Source organism: Aythya ferina (assembly GCF_964211825.1).
Source record: "Aythya ferina genome assembly, chromosome: 1".
Lineage (NCBI taxonomy): Eukaryota > Metazoa > Chordata > Aves > Anseriformes > Anatidae > Aythya > Aythya ferina.
In genome coordinates this window covers 166,646,780-166,662,888 of record NC_140296.1, presented here as the reverse complement: position 1 = coordinate 166,662,888, position 16,109 = coordinate 166,646,780, and positions in this window count along the sequence as shown.

Sequence of the window (16,109 nt, the reverse complement as noted above, 5' to 3'; positions counted from 1 at the left end):
CTGAGAAGTATGCTTGTTTTGGGTTGCATTAATTTTCTTCCCTAGCTTAAAAGTGGTTTTCGTTTTTACTTTTTCCTTCTTATTTACATTTCAGGCATATATTATAATTACTTCTTTACTGGACAAAGCTATCTTTTGAGCATGTTGTTCAGTGACACTTTGTAAACATTTTCACTTCCCCTTTGTTTGAATTTATGTAGTGGAAAAAAAGTTAATGATGTTTTTAAATTTTCTTGTCAGATCACTCAGGATGTTTGTAACAAGGACAAGCAAGAGAGGAAGAGTATACTCTACTTTGGCAAAGTTCTTACTGTGAGCACCCTCATGAGGAGATACTAAAAAATAAATAAATCCAAGGGAAAACAAAATAAAAAAGGCAACATTTCAGTTTGGAGAAGGAGACAAGTGGAGAGAGACGAGTTTGGGAGTGATTAGCACAGAGTTGATATTCAGAAAGTTTTCATATCTGGTTCTTCAAACTGGATGAGTAAGCAGAAAAAGGGTAGGAGCTTTTATTGCCTAAGGAAAAAAATCACACCAGCTTAGGTGTTGGAGACAATGTAGCTGCAGCCCGGTGCCATTTGCCTGGGATTTAATGTATCTGGTTTCTCAGCAGAGCTAATTAGCTGAGCGAGAACCATCAGGAAGGGAGCTGCGCTCTGCACAGCTGAATGCAAGTCAGCACTGGTACATCACGCTCCACTGGGCTTCGTAGACACAGGGGATGCATCTGAAGAAATATCTGAGGGATTCCCTTAGGGAATCTCTGGCTGAAAGCAAACGGTAAAAAAGATGATGCTCCACCAAAGGAGAAAGCAAAGGAACAATCTGGAAGGAAAACATAGCACCTACATGGAGTGAAGTGGCAGCATCTGTCCATGGGATTTTGAAGACAAGGTTACGTTTAGCAGCTCTGATGGTGGTACTTGCTAATTAGTGCCAGATACAAATATCCAACATCTGTGCATTCCAGTTCAGTGGAGAACAGGAGGAGAAACAGGCTGAAAAATGTTCACTCTCAGTGTAAAACAGGCAGCGGTCTCATTTGCTTGGTAGCTGGTCAAAGCTGAAAAAGCTTTTGAGTGACCAAGAAGAATATTCATGGAGAAACAAGGGGCTGTTTGGAAAGCACTGCACTGTGTGGCCAGGAGGGCAGCCAGGTGGAGGTCTGTGACCTGAAAACTCTTCATTACAATCAAGCAATACTAAACCTTAAAAAAAAAAAAAACAGAGATAAAGAGAGATTGCTAGGGTTGTACTGGCTATCTTAACCCCCTACACTGAGGGGAATAAGGCAACCAAAAGCTACCAAAATTCAGAGTATGGAAGTCAAACTGGGTGCTCCTGGTTGGTGAGGAAGAGGCACTTCAAACAAAATATAACTCTTCAAGTCTGGTGGCTCATCATCTGAGAGGAAAACTAGAGGAACAAGGACTCCAGCCCTGTACATAAATAAGAACAAAATTGTGGATCCTGCAGACAGGATGCTGCAGGTGCCATGAAGGTCCCATCTATGGAGGGGTTAGACAATTTTCAGCCATTTGGGCTCTCACAGGATTGTCTTAAAAGGACACAACTCTACTCATCATTTCTACTGTCACGTGGGAAGGATGTTCACATGGGAAATTGTTGCTGCAGTTTTAAAGGCGAGGGCACGCAGGTGGTGTAAGCGCAGGTACAGAGCGGGAGCTGCCATCAGGCTCCCCTCCTAAAGCTGACCATCTTCTGTTTCTCCTGTGGCCAGGAGATACATGCAGGATCTCAGAACTACGTACAGCTCAGGCAGACTCTTGTGCGGACCACTAGCTCCTTGAAGTCCAATGTTCTTCTGGTCAGGAACACTACGGTTGCTTGCTGCATCTGATTTCTCTAACTCAACAGCCAGCTTTAGCACTTCAGTTACCATATTTTTATGTGATTTGGCATCTTCTATGAGCAAACCAGAAGAACCATGACCACAAGCAGCAAATATTGCAGTTGCATGTTATATAGAGCAGGTATTTGCCTAAGTCCCGCCTGCAGTTTGCTCAGAAGGATGATGTATTCACCATGTGTGGAGAAGGAACTTTAACTGAACCATAAGGGTTGGAGAGGTTAAACATGGTTGCTGGCAGGTTTGGATACTTCTCTCTGGAGAACCTTTAATAAAAAGCCTCGTATATTGGTCTACTCATGCAGTGACAGCAATAAATATGCCAAGTGAAATGCAAGCTAATTAGAAAGCACTTATTCTAGTCCTCCAGAGTGTATTAAAATGGAGAGTTTCACTTTCAGGCTACAAATTCCTCCTTTCATATTCAGACCCATTCTTTTGCTGTTGTATTTCTGAGATTTTCTTCTCCATTCAGTGACAAGGCAGAACATCTTGCGGGCTTTCCAATGCAGATTTCTTTCTGTGCTGAGAAGAAGGGGTCATTGTCTGGGAGAGTCATTCACAAAAGTCCTTCAGGAAGTGTAGCATCAGCTTCTTTGTCCATCCCATCAATTACCCCTTGCTCCCCTTCCCTTAAGAAAACACACACACGTCTTTAAAATTCAGAACTGGTAGAAATGGGCTACCTCCAACTAGAGCTCTGGGACTTACCAGGCTCAGAACTGGTATTAAATATCCTCTAGTGTTATATCTTGCTCATCACTGGGGACCCTGACTCCCCTGCTGCTGTGTTAGTACTGCTCAGTAAATTTTATTGGTGAATTTGCTGAAGAAAATAATCTAAAGAGAGCAAGTAAATGTACTTAATGACAAGCAAGCTACTTGGAAATAGGATGGGGAAATTGAAACTGAGAAGAGTGACATGAAATTACAATATAGCTTGACATTCTTCGACATTGTTGAGATAATAATAACAAAAAATGTTCTCAAGTTTTTATAATAAAACCAACCTCTTCTACAGCTTTACCCTCACCTGTGCTGTAGTTGCTGGAGTGATATTTTACCTTAGGATGTGACCACGGCTTAAGTTTAAGACAGATCTACCTGAGCTATTCCTTATAAGTGAAATTTTGTCTCCACTGAAGAGGGTTGGCATTTTGCTGCAGATATACTTGGAAAATGGATTGTCTGTGTACTGATTCTATTTCTTTTTAACCAACCTTGTAACTAACGGCCCATCTCCCTTGTTTGAATTCCACCATTTAGGAAGCAGAAATTAGCCTCACATCAGGCTGTTTGAGTCTTAAACTTTCATATTTTCAAATTTTGGAATTGGAAGGGGACTCTGGCCTTTTTTGTTACCCTTGGTTGCAGTTGGAGCTAGAGCTGTTGGAGGGAGGTTTTTTCCAGTAGAAAGAGAGGACAGCAGCTTTTGAGCTGGACAGGCTTTGGTCTGGGTTCATGGCGAACAACAGCAGAATGGTCTACTTGGACAGACGCAATAGGCAGGGTGTGATGGCTGACCTTGTTTTATTGGGTTTAGGTACAGCACTGCTAGGGTTGGCTGGGGTTGATATGCAAGACAGGTTTTGATACCTGACTCAGAAATCTCCTGGGTATAGTTGCCATGCTTTAGTCTTAAAATATAGGTTGCAGAAAACTGTTAGGAAGTTTCGTGGCTCCCAAATACCCAGTTAGGTGATACGGGAAGGGTTACAGGTTCTGTGTCAGGTATAGGGATGATGCAGCAGTCATTGCATTGATCAGGCCAAGGTTTTGGGGCCGAGGCATAAATCTTCCACTCTGCTGCCAGCTTTCTGGGAGATCTGCAGCTCTCAGGTCTGGCCTCGAGCAGGAAAGAAGGGGAGAAGTGAAGGAAAGCAGTATCTTGCATACATCACAGAATTTCAGCTCCTTATCACTGATATCCCCTGTTACAGGGGATATTTGGTAATTGTGCTGCCAAGAATGGGCAGAGAGAAAGGTCTGCGGATCTGCTTTCTCTGACAAGTTATGGATTGTCCACAATTAGAACTAGACTGGGACAACAGTCTGACAAACTTCTTGGGTTGCTGGCTGATGTATCTTGCTTATATTCCCAGGGTTAAACTAACTGACAGATTTGGGGTTAATTTGAGGATTAATTTTTTGGTTGGTGTCAGATTGGCAGAGACTGAGCAGCTTTTGCTTTCCTATGGGGCATGATGCAGGATCCATCTGCTAGAAATTCTCCAGGGATGTTTCAGCTAATGGCAGTGCTGTGCATGTCTTCTGTTCTCTTTCTGTGCCATGGTGTAATTTTTGAGGCTTTTTGCCTTTTGTACTAATGGTCTTGCGATTGTTACATGCTATCAGAGACTGCTTTGTGGTACGTGATATAGATGGGGACGCAGATACTCTGAGGATCCATCTGAGCCTAATGTCAGCTTCGTCACAGCATGATTGCAGTGAGCTGCATTCAGGGACCCTGAGGTTCCTCTCCAGTTCCACACTCTGCCTCACACCATGTCAGCTCAGACAGATCATCTGTCACCCTTTCTGTCTCATTGTCCTCTTTCTCTGCTGCTCTTTAGTTTTCTCCTCTTTATACATGCATATATATATATCTGCTTATGAGACTACATCATAAGATAAAGAAAAGAATAAGAAATAATTAAATATGATAAATGATACCATCCTTTGAAGCTTTACTATTCTGATAATTCTCAACCTTATCTTTCAATCCCTGTGTAAGCTTTGGAGCCAATATTTCCACAAACTGATGGAGGTGGAGACCAAAATTTCCACCCAACTTGGAAGTTGTCCTATATTTTCCAATAAAGCATGTCACTGTTTCAATGGTAAATCATTTGAAGGCAGCAGCCATTAAAATTGGGTCAGAACTGAAATGGATCAATGTGAGCAGAGAGGATGTTAATGAAAGAAATGTGATTTTTATCTTCACAGTCTCATGAAGCACTAGGCCTAGAAAACAAACTGCTGAACATCTTTGGAGGGATGTAATGGGTGATGACCCTGCTTGTGGTGAGTACCATTGATTTCCATTCCTGGTGATCCCAAGTCATCAATAGTCAATGGCTTTTCAAATCAGGCAAACTTGCAGGTCTTTTTCTGGTCTGAGCAAGATGTTTTCTGCATCTCACATGCCTTGAACCACCTACTTGACATCATCCATGTGAAATAAGACTAGTCAGCAGGAGTAAATAGAATTTTAAATAAATATTTTTTGTTCTCCTAGTGTGGGAGAGCAAAAAAAAAGCAGACATACACGTATAAGAGGAATTGCCTACATGTGGCTTTCTTTTAAAAGGCTTACATGGGGAGTGTAAAGCTCTTTTTAACCATGCACTTCTCAGGAAATGGTACTAATTGCACACTGTGCACACAGTCTTCAGTTTTAATAGCATCTGCTTGAGTAAAAAGGAGGTCTATTGCCTGATTTTTAATTCTGTCTGCATTGTTTTTGGAAATACCCTTTCTGTGCAAAGCCCTGGGGAAGAAAGGCATTTTTTTTTCCCATTTTTTGAGTGCTTGGGATTTGTGAACACTAAAAACAGGCCAAAGCCTCGATGCTATTCTTGACATTTCAAAGTCAGCTAAGCTGAAAGTCAAATACTGCTTAGCCACAGAGAAAGAAAAGACTATGGCTAGTATTTCACTCCAAAGGTAAAAGATCCCATGGTTTCCTTGCTCCCTTGCCCCAGCCTGTAGGTTGTATACATTCTGTGGGAGAAGAATTAAAAAAAAAATACATCAAAAATTAAATAGCAGCAACTTTATGATTAACCAACACTTGATGAAAAAGAAAAAGAAATAGTTTCAAGAGATAATGAGTAAGAAATGCCCCTTTTCTTTCCCCACTCACCTTTTGCTTCTTTGATACCCTGCTTTCTCTATCTTTTACTGCCTGCTTTAGGCAGTAAATTGTTTCTCTGCTTGTTATTCTCCGTTCTCTAACTTTTTACTGACTCATATAATTTTCTTTCTACTTAGGGCTCTTTTTTTTTGTTTTGTTTTGTTTTGGTTTGGTTTGGTTTGGTTTGGTTTATCAGATATCCCTGTTGTCTACCCTTTCATTTTGCACCTTGGCTTAGTCTCTTCCTGTTTTTCCTTCTCCACCTATTTATTGAGATCACTGCCAACTTAACACAAAGCTATTGGCAAAGGGCAGGACCTGGCTTCACTCCATGGATGACCTCTTCAAGAAATAAGCAGTTTGGAAAGTCAGCAGGCTTCAGTAATTTTCACCGTGCCTTGGAGATGGAGTGCTGAGGTTCATTAGTGTCTAATGCAATAAGAACAAATATGGAGTGAATACATGTCACTGGAGCAAAAGGGGGGAGCAGACTCCAGATACAGCACATGGAGTGATGGAGAATTTACTAATTTTGTTGATATTCATGGACTTGTACTGCCTACTTCAGTGATTGCAAAGATACTCACAATAGCCACTGTCCCTGTCTCTTAAGAGATGATTCCAGCAAATACTGGACCTCATTCACAGTTATTTTTGCTAATAATGAAGTATTGCACCACCACAACTTTACTGATGTCAGCGGAGATAGGCCAAGTTTAGTGATATAAATGAGATCAGGAGAAGTGAACTTAGCCCATACATTTTCTCTGAGTGCTTTCCAAAGTCTTCTGTTGTGTTTTGAGAGTCTCTGCATTTCCACTCAAATTCAATTATTCATGTTTGACAGAACCTGCTCCAGCATTTACTGTGCTTTAAAAACTGGAAACTCCTCCAAGGTATAATAGAGAAAAAATAAAAACCTCTCTTGTCCTTGAAAGGAGCATTGAAAGGTTGTTGGTTCTGTTCTTTCAAGCAGACTGATAGATTTTTGTCCTATTGTGTCAGTTCATGGTTGCTGAATGTATTCTAAAACATCTCAATTACTCTCTACTTTACAGACGTTTTTATTAGATCTATAATCTCATGCCTCATATCCTCAGAGCATCCTCAGTGTTCTGCCATTGCTAAACAATTATCAAGAGGATGTATTTTCTCCCTGATGGATTCTAAGCTTTTCTTCCAGAGGCTAGATTTTACTGCAGATTTTATGTCAGGACAGCCGAGGCTCATTGCTTCTTCTTAATTGTTCCCACTAGAAGTCAAAAACATAAATACAGAAAGAAGAACCAGACTGATAATCCGGGCAAGAGACAGAGTGGTTTTGGGCATCCAAAATACTCATAAAAATTCATTGCATGTTCCTGCTGACCTCCTTGTTGATTCATGACAGACAAACAGAACGCCTCTCTCTTTTCTCCCCTGTTAGGATGCATCAGAGAGCCAGGCTCACCTCTTAGCCAGCATCTTTACTGCAGAGTAACAGGCTACTGGATGGCAGATAGTTTTGCATGTCTGCATACTTTAGCTGTTCTTTCTGCTCATGTCTATTAACTCTATTTAAACTTTAAAAAAATAGAAGATATTCCCAGTTTTCATATAAAAATGTCAAATTCATTAATTAGCTTTCTAAGTAATATTAAGTCTAACCTTCCATTCCAGTCTTCACTTCCTGCTTTTCTCAAGGCTTTACTTGAAAATAGGAATATTGAAAAGATGGCAGGAAAAGATTTTCTTTATCGTTTCAGTAGCAGTGTCACAGGGAAAGACCTTGGTAAGAAAGGTACTCAGAACTAGAGGTTTGAAGTGCTCAAGGCTGGTGCAAGACAACCTTCAACTTCAGATGATTACAGGTATATCGTGGGTCTCCCAGAGTATTGCTTGCTTTAAGGAACAAAACAGATGCAGCTGGATCCATTCACTGTGTTTTGCATTTCTGCTTGGCCTTCCACGTGGGTTTATCCAGGGTTTAAGGCAGGAACTGAACATTTGCAAAGGGTGAGCTACGAGCACTGAACGAGTTCCTAATCAAAGAGCACCATGCTTATGCCATGTAGCTGGCTACTTGTGCTGGTGTGTGGCAACTCGGCATTTCAGTACGTGAAGGGCTGGCTCCAGCTCCGTGTAGCCCTGCCCAGCAGGTGGCTGCTCAGCTCCTCTGCCTCAAGGTGCAGGAGCTGCATGGCCCCATGCTGAGCAGCAGCGCTGGGTTGAACACTGAGAACACCAGGCATGGGCTGTCAGGAAAAATGAAGACATTCATAAGAAGCTAAGCATATGGCTCTGTGGTCTGCATTATGCTTCATTTCTCCTTCACAGAATGACGCTCTGTCTCTCCTGGAGACTGGCGGGGTTATACAGGGGAGCTCGCATCCACCAAGAGCCAGAATAGGCTCGGTGCTGATCTGCAGCTCTGTAGATGAAATTGATGAGTTTTGCTCTCAGCCCTCTCCTTCCGTATTTTAATAGGGAATCCAATTTTATGGTGTGGCATTCCCTACGGATATTTTGTCGTTTGTTTCCCAGACATGCTGGAAGCATGTATGCGCTTCTAGAAAAGGCCAAAACCTAAACCAGACAGCTCATGAGTTAGCAGTGGCAGCTTACACTATAATAAATGGCTTAAGCTTTTGCTGCCGTATAATGTGTGATCACTTGTAACAGGTTCAAAGCCCAGCTATATACTCATATATTAAATACCTTTGTCTGCCAAACCTTTTAGTTCCACTGTATTAAAGTCTGAGCAAATCTTTTTTATTTCTTTTAGAGACTGATAAAAAAGTCAGCAGTAAATGAAGTCCAAGGGGACCAAGGTCTTGATCCCACAAGTTCCTGAGCATTGCTGCTTCCCATTAACATCAAGATGTGCAGTTAGAGTGCTGGGAAGTCTCTCAAGTGGTGGCACTTCTCAGGACGGGGCCTGAATGGGTCTTAAACTTCATGGCAATTCCAGGGAAGTCTGTCTTAGTACACTGTAGGAATCATCCATGCTATTTTGACAGTGTTACTTCAGCATATATAGAGGGAGAGAGGGAGATAACACAGTCCTTTCATTCAAAATGTCTTAGTATCTAAAGGGTCTTTTAAAAAATGTATTTATTTATTTTCAGAAAAGATTTTGGAAAAGGGGGTTTCCTCTTTCTGGAATTATCTTGTTATCCTAATTGTCCTATTATTCTATTCCTTTTTCTGGAGTTAACTGCATTCCCAACATACTGTAATGTTTCTGATCATGCATGGTTTTTGATTTTCATCTGCATTTTCTCAGAAAGGCAGCCTTGGAATAGCACATCTACAGATTCTCCTCCTCTCCTAACCCAGATCTTTGCACAGCAGATTAGAGCTGCGCAACAGCACTGTCAGCCTTAACGTGACAGCTCAGTTCCCTTGCATTTATTCTAAAAATGGTGCCACTAGCTCATTCCCTACAGCTTCATTATGCTGGCTATACATGTACACCTCCGATACATGTCCTCAGTGATTCCCAAGTGCACCGTCTAAACATGCAACTTTCCACCCTTCAGTATTCTGTTTTTTGTTTGTTTGTTTGTTGTTGATGTTGTTATTATTGTTGCTTTAAAGAATAAAATTTCATCATGCAGCAGTACTGAATATTAACAATGCATATGAACATTTGAATTTGCAGTTCGGATTGAACATTTTCATGCAAGCCTCCTTAAATTTTGCTCTGTGTTAGTTTTCCTTTATTATTTATTTTATTTATTTATTTTAAAGCTTAACTATGGGGTTTAATTCTTCATTTATTAGCTTCAATATTCTGTCAGTTATTACGTGAATGACTAATCTCTAATACAAGAAATTCAACCCTCAAACCTTGTCCATTTTTTTTTCTGCAGATGAATCAATGAGATGGTAGACATTGCTACTGCCTACGTAGCCTTTCTTCGTCCAGGGCAGGTAAATGTTGGTGCTACCACTTCAAACATAGCGTAGTTCATATCAGCACCTGTGAATAGAGTGCTTGCCTGTAAGTAATGATTAATGATATTAAAAATTAATTATTATTCACTACTAATTAAGCAGAAACCTAAATAAGATGGTGATTCATGCAACTTTTTCTGTCACAGTTTTGAAAGCTTATCATGAGTGGCATTGGCTTACTTTGTCCTTAATTCCAATGCTATGATAAATCTAAAGTATATGCATGGTATAATTTAAATACTTCAAACAGCCAATTAATTGTCCTCTACAGAATTAAATATAGAAATAAAACAACTCCCATTAAAAGAATGTGAACAATAGAAATATCAGAAGCATTCTGCTTTTAATCTTTCATTTTCTTTCTTACTACTTTTGATGAAAGTTTCCTTGGTTTATATATTGTTCCTGGTGCTATTCCTTGTTTTGTTTTGTTTTACATGTATGCAAACAATCTTCCATGTTCAGTTAATGGGCAGGTCCATCTCTGGCAATATGCTGCCTCTGAGAATGGTCTCTAGATGTTTATCTTGATGACTACCATGATGAAAATGACTGCAGTTCCTGAATAGGATTACAACACATTCTATCATCATGCTACTTATAAAAGTATCTTATAAAAATGCCTTATAAGTATGTTTGGGCACCATCTTAATCACTGAAAATTAATTCAATCAGGCTAACAGATTTTAGTTTATAAAGGAGAACAGTATAAACCTATCACGCTCCTCTGAGCTTTATTTTGAACAGAGAGAGGAAAATATTTATATCATTTGATTTAAATTACCCAAAATAATTCATTTATTGGCTTTCAGCCAAAGATGGTAACTTAAACTCCTGTGTTCTGTTTCTTATTTTGTTATTCAGCCTGCTTCAGATTCAGTTCTTGAGGAGCCTATATTTCCATGAAAGGGCACTGTAATTGAGTATTTATTGCTTTACTTTCATTAATATCTCTCTAAAGAAGTAGCATGGCTATTTATTTTATTTTATTGGTCTGTTCTTGCTTTTCAGTTTGGCAGTGAGCTACTCCCTCAGCAGTTACTGATGTTTCAGTAATACATCCTTTGGACATGTTCTGGACCTTCTTCAAAGGCAGTTGGAATAATCAGCCCAATGTATGCAAAGAGAGGTCTGGGAGAACAAATGGTCAATGAAAAATGGAAACAAAGTTCATGAAGTGTAAGCCAGTCTTCATTTTGAAGTCAGTTCATCTTCCCTTACAAATATTAAGCATAAACCAGAATCAGATGTTCCATGGGGCTGCACCACAGCAGTTGTAGGTTTGCCCCAGTTAGCAGAATAAACTGGTATATGTGGCAAGCTCCTGGACGCGTTAAAGAAAGAGCTCTAGGGCAAAACTCAAAGGAGACTAACGGGTACCTTAAAATATGTTTTAGTAGACCTGTTAGACATATTTAAGCATTAGGCAGTCTAAGTAGTGAGCAACCTAATAATAGTAACTTTGGCTATAATGAGCGTAGAAAGATGAAACTTGCTTTGACATTAAGTATAGCAGCAAAGCCTGCTAGTTATGGGTATAACATGAGGCCAGATGTTCAAATTAAGATGAGTGGGAAAGAGGTGCACATTGTCTTAAAGAAAAAAAAAAAAAAAAAAAAAAAAAAAAGAAAGAAAGAAAAAAAAACAAAAACAAAAGAGGGCATAAAAATGTTGTTAGATAAAGCCATTAATTTTCTGTACTTTTAAATCATTATGAATCATTGAAGAATTTGTCAGCATGTGGAATTGTGTCAACAAAAGTAACCACCTATAGAAAGAATCTGATTGTTTTATATTATTATATTATATTATTGTTTATATATAAGTTATACCTATTTGTTGGTAGTATGATTATTTTGACAGGAAAGAGGTACACAGTAAAGTTACAAAAATACCAAAAACCTAAGAGTGAGGTTGCTATGCTTAGTAAAAGCCTAAATTTAATGTTCACCTCTCTGGTTGTGTTCAAATGCTAAATAATGATTTTATTAAACAAATAAACAAACAAACAAAAAAACCTGTACTAAAACCAACCAACCAACCAAAAAACAAACACCAGAAAGTGAAAGAAGCTTTTCAGGAAGAGATGTTGTATTGACAGGTTGAATTCCTTACTGTTTGAAATCACAACTTCAATAGCAATTAACTAAGCCATTTAGGATTCCAGAAATATGTTTAGCATCTTGTGGTTTGTCACTGTCATATATATCCTTATTTCATCAACATTATATTTTAATGACATTACTGGAGAAGCCCCTTGCATTTAATTCAATGTAGAAATTTGGGGTTCAATTACACTGTGAGAAGCTACAAGTAAAAAAGCCTCCCTTCAAATGAAACGTGTAACATCTTTTAGTGTTGCAAGGGGCTTTCCAGCTTCCAAAGGCCAGATGGAGAATTTGCTCACTCTGGGAAGGTGAGGGTGAAACATCAGCAATATATTATTTTTCTGATGCTTTCTTTCAAACACCATACTGAGCCTTTTTTTAAGACACTTATCTCCTGGAGACTTTCTGCAGGAGAAAAGAGGCTGCGCAGGGGAAGAGCTGATCCTGTTCCATACCAATAGTCCTGAAAAACAGCTATCATCTACAGAGCAGCAGCCAAAATTATGGCTTGCTTTCTCATCAAAAGAAGCTTCCCTCAACAGATTTATGCAAGAGTAGTGAGGAAAAAGGTGGCTTTTTTTCTGTTAGTACCACTGTCCATTTTGTGTTTTACAATTTACAATGGTTGAGGGAGCACCCAGACATCAGATAATAGTTAAGCTGGGATTTTCCCACCTTTTTCCCCCTCTTCTAGGGGGATTGCTGATACTACATGGTATCTAAAACTGCCTGCCTTGATTTGTGGTAGTATTTGAGAAGTAGTAAAAGTAGTATACACACTGTGTCTGACTTTCCTCTCTTTACAGCAGTGTAAATCAAGAGCAATACTGCTGAAACTCAGAAACGCATCATTATAAAGCTGGAGTAAGAGCACTGTCAGGCTCTCTGATGGGATCCACAGAAACAAACTGCCTGCCACAACTGCCTAATGCAGCCACTGTGGCTATTTCTCTGTGCTGGCCGTGCAGAGCAGGGGAGCCTGGAAGTGCATGGTAGTAAAGCAAAGCACGTCACTCGCTGATCTCTCTTACTCACAGCTCTGCCTGACTTGCAGTGGCACATTACAGACACACAGTCACACACTGTCACCAGCCATCCTCATCAATTCACTGTCTTTGATTTCTGATATGAATTCCGCATGCTTAATATTCTCCTAATGTGCTTGCTTTGAGATCATTTTCATCTGGATTATATTTTTAAAGACAAATTCCATGGAGCTATTTGGGCAGAATGAAGCAAAATAAACTTCCGATTTCCCCACCAGCTGTGGCTCTCGGTGAAGATAAATGACTTGGATTGTTCTTATAACAACTGGCTCTAATTTGACTTCAGATATAATTCCCTGCCCAGAGTGGGGCAAGAGCTGTATGTCATTGGTTTAAGTATTTTTCTCTAAATTGTTAAACTGAGCATTTTGGAGTATCACAACCTAACTACAGGAAGGTAGGAAAGGAAATCTGGTAATGGTGTCACGATCCTGTCTCGGTTACATTCATATACCAATGGTTTCTTCTGAATGCTGAAGACACCTCTCCTCAACAAGAAAATGGTCATGCCGTACATTATTGTTTCTCCGTTTTTTTTTTCCACATTGGATGGAGAAAGGTCATTTGTGAATGAAGTTTTTTTTTACATTCTCCCTGCTGTTGAAATTGGCTCACTATTTTCATCTGAAATTTCCCTCCAGTTGTCTCCTGCTATGCAGAGATAAAATCTAGTGAGTAAGAGTTTCTAAAAATGCAAAGGGCCTACAGCATGGGATTTAAAATGAAATAACTGAGGCAAATTTCATGGTTGGTGGCAGCTGGCCTTCCAATAGCAAAGAACAAAATGTGAAACTTTCATGAAAATGCAGGGTGCGAGGCATGTTGTCAGAGCCAAAGGAGTGAGGTTCAACCAGACAGACATTAGAGCAACTAAAAGGTGCTGATCCCCACAGCGAAGAAAAACCTACACAGCCTTTAAAGAATGGTATGCTTCTGAGCCCAGTGTACACTTAAACGCCCAGTTACATGGTCATGCTGTGGTAGTTTGGCCTGCAGGAGCATGTTGTATAAACACTTCAAAGAAAAAGTGTCCTGAATGTACCCAGAAGGAGGCCACCTGGGGTTAGCTGTAGTCACAAGCTTTTGGCAACTCAAGCTGGTCAAAACCGTGTGAGAACCGTGTGCTCTGCATCTAGAAGGGAATGTGGAGAGTAAGCTCAGACTTGGATAAACCCAAGCGAATTACGTGCTTTGTGTGCTCATACACATTTAGACGGATGGATGCAATTACCGCTAGAGGAAGCGCAGAGTACATGAAGTAACATGATTAGAAAATGCTGCGTGGATAGCTAATAACGAAGATGTAAAACCTCGGGCCACAGGAGCGCTGAGGATGTCGCTCTAGCGGTATTTCATTTTTCTCTGTTAATTACATTACTTGTGCTGCTCTGCAAACACACCCAGAGAACAGGAATGTGATATGCTCCCAGGGATATTTCAGCCACTGTCACTGAAGCTACTTCTTAGGGTGACTAAGCAAGAGAAAATTTCAGAGAGGCAAAGTATGGAGGCAAATCCATTTCGTGGTGTTTTAATTAGAGTAGGATTAGTGAAAATTACGTAGGAGAAGTGAAGGACAAACACAGTTCCTTTAACGATGTTCATTCTTGTAGAGTTAGGAAGGGTATTTTTGACTTAGCGCTTATTTTTGTGCTAAGACGTTCCAATATTTTCACTACATGTTTTTGCCTGCCAAGAGCGCAAACATTTAGCTTGAATTGTAGCATTTAGTTACAAAGGTAAACATTGTGTAATTGCACTTTTAGACATTTTAATTGGTAACGCCATTATACAAAAATACTACTAAGACATGTATATCTTTTATTTCACGGTCACATTTCACAGTTTAGTAGAAGATCCAATCTAAAATAGCTGCAAAATAATCCTTTGTACTGAAACCTGTATATGGGTATATTATATTTATATTATGGGTATATATATGTATATTTTACAAATATATGATATCTTGTCTCTGCCAAAGGCCAAGGGTCCATGGTGTTGGTGAACTGTGCTTTCTTTTGTCAGACTAGAATCTAAAACCATTTTTCAGTGTGCACTGTGTTTAGCCCCTATCATAGGCACGTCCCTACTGCGTATTGAGTAGGAAGCACTGGATAAAACCTTTGGTCAATATGAAAAAAAATTCACACATCAGCTACTGATCATTCAATGAAACCACACAGAAGAGCATTTTCTGCTATTGATCAGTAAAAATCCTGGCATTTACAAGGCATTTTTAATCTGAGAACTTTACGTTGCTCTGCAGCAATAATAAATTCAGACTACCCCTCAGAACTAGGTGTCATAATACTTGATTTACAGATGAGCAAAGCAAAATGTAGAGGAGCAAAATAATTGTTCAAGGTCAGGTAACAATTTTCTCTCAGAATCCAGAGAAACATCTAACCTTTTTACATTTGTGGAAAATAGGTGCAAATGCATCACCCCAGCAGGTTATTAGGTTTGTATCTGCTGTTGGCTTACTCTGCACAGATGTTAAGTGTGTCCAAAGTGACGATGTAAGACAGTAAAGAATCATGTTTCCAAGCGATTCTGTTACGGATTAGGAAATGATTCTGAATAAAAGGGAGACTCCGTTCTGAAGAAGGAAATAATGGGCTGCACGTGAGCTATACAGGGCCTCAAATTCAACAGCAAATATTCTCTGTGCAGATGTCTCTCAGAACAGAGTCAGTTTCAAGGCGTGTGGACCTGTAAGGAACAGAGTATAAATAGGGAAATGGCAGGGTTTGTGCTTGCAACCCACTTCAGAGCAGAAACTGAATGTGCCAAGGGATGAAACATAGCTTGTTTAGACTTGTGAGGAGAAATAATGTGCATAGTAAAAATACTATAAGGACTTTTGGTTATTTTATGACCCTTACGTTTATTATAAATAAACGAAGAACTGCAGTGATTTACAGGATTTCTATTTCTGAGGTTTGCAGGAGGTTGAAGACTGTTCTTCAGGCAAATCAGATTACAAATTATATCTAAACTCTCATACGTTTAATAACATGCACAGTTAAAAAAAGATCCTCTTCTGTATACCGTGTGTTGTGTTCTGCTCTTTTAGCACTTCAGTACCTTAACATTTCAAGTCTGTGCTTTTGGACCTGCTCCACACTCGCGGTTTCTAAATCTTATGTCATCCTTCTTCCTGACAATTTTAATCTTGTATTTATTTATACAGCGAAAAGATATTTATGGTTTAACACTTTAATAATGCTGTAGTCAAATTTTATTAGTGCTTCTCTGTTCCATTTTATATGAGATAGGAGTGCAAT